This window comes from Penaeus monodon, chromosome 2 (genome assembly GCF_015228065.2).
Source record: "Penaeus monodon isolate SGIC_2016 chromosome 2, NSTDA_Pmon_1, whole genome shotgun sequence".
In the NCBI taxonomy this organism is placed as follows: domain Eukaryota; kingdom Metazoa; phylum Arthropoda; class Malacostraca; order Decapoda; family Penaeidae; genus Penaeus; species Penaeus monodon.
The window spans coordinates 19,111,018-19,112,732 of record NC_051387.1 but is presented as its reverse complement, the minus strand read 5'-3'; positions in this window follow the sequence as shown (position 1 = coordinate 19,112,732).

Below are 1,715 nucleotides of genomic sequence, written 5' to 3'. Positions count from 1 at the left end.
ATTTAAACCGATGGCTATGTGGAGATGTTGGTACCTATGCATGAGGACCAGTTATGTTTTTCAAGGCCAGTTTTTGCTCTATGAAGTGAAACTGGACCGCTATCCAGTGCCTTGGAGTCTCGTCTGATGCCTTTTGTAACAAGTCCTCGCCGGATCATGGGGTACAGTTGGCAGGACCACATGTACAACCGACGGTTACACCATGAGACTGGCATGGCACCTGTTACTTGCATAATCCGGGATCGCCAACTTAGGCTATATGGGCACCTAGCTCGTTTCCCTGTGGATGACCCTGCCCATCAGGTTGTCTCTTTGCGAGACAACCCTGGGTGGAGGAGACCTGTGGAACGACCCAGGAGGTCATGCCTTGGCGAGACCTGTCGCGAGGAATTAGAGATGGGCGAGGACCTGCCTGGAGTCTTGCCATGAGGGACCCCGTGGTTAAAAGTGAACGGCGTTAGCCCTTGATGATGATAATGATGATATATAATTTTTTTCTAAGTATCCTTTCTAACCCTTGCATATACACTAGTTAACGAAACTGGTCATAATTTAGAGGGTTTTGTTGTCGCCGTTCTTGTATAAAGATGTAACATTGGGAAGTTTCCAATCTTTTGGTAGTTTTCCTTGTCTCACTGAATTCTGGAATATTAACAATAACGGATTTATATTATTCTTCGGCACTTTTCCTCATAACCCAGTTAGATATCTCATGTGGTCCCTCTGCTTTTGTCTTGTCTAACCCTTTCAGTAGGTCTTTAATTTCAACTTTTCGAGTATGATATTTTCGATATTCTGATTTACATTTGTATGGTTACATGCCATTTCAAAGTATGGGTCCTGAACAAACACTGACTGAAATTTCTCATTAAGGATTTCACACATTTCTCTTCCTTAGTATAAACGATTTTATGTCTTTGATGGTGCTAATTTGATTCTCTACATTTAGTCTTATTATTTATGTAATTAGAGAAGAGCAGTGGTTGGTTTGTACATTTACTCATTATATCCTTTTCAAAGACTAATTTCGCCTCCCTCATGATTTAGGTATACTCATTTCTTCCTACTTTATACCTTTCATACACTGCCTGAGATCTATGTCTTCTGAACCTTTTCCAAAGGAGCTGTTTGTTTTCTCGCATTTTCTAGCATTTATCATTGAACCACTTTTGACCATTTTGGCTTCAGTTTTGAATCTTGATACACTTTTTTCAAATCCTTGCTTATAGACTGCAGAATTCAGAATATTGTATATCAAGGTTCTCTTCGTTCAGGAGGGTTTCCCAGTTTATGCCATCAAAGAAATCTTTAAAGCTTCTATAATTATCTCTCGTAACTGTACTTTCCTTTTCTTTACTTATTTATAATGAGTTTTTTTTCTGTAGCAGACAGTATCTCAACTTGATCACTTTTTTTCCTAGAGGAGGGCAGTACTCTATATCCTTACTGCCATCTTTATGCTTTGTAAATATTAGGTTAAGTATAGACGGTCTATCTAGCCCTCTTATCCTGGTATGATCTGTTACATTCTGGAAGAGACAAAGTTCATTTATGACTTCTAACAACTTTGCATTCCATGAATCTGGCTGAGCTCTGGAATCGAAACTTTCCCAGTCAATTTTACAATTAAAATCCCCTACAAGAATTTCTTTTACATTAGAGTCCGAAAGTTGTAGCACTTCTTCCAGGCTCTTTAACGTTTCTTGAATAAGTTT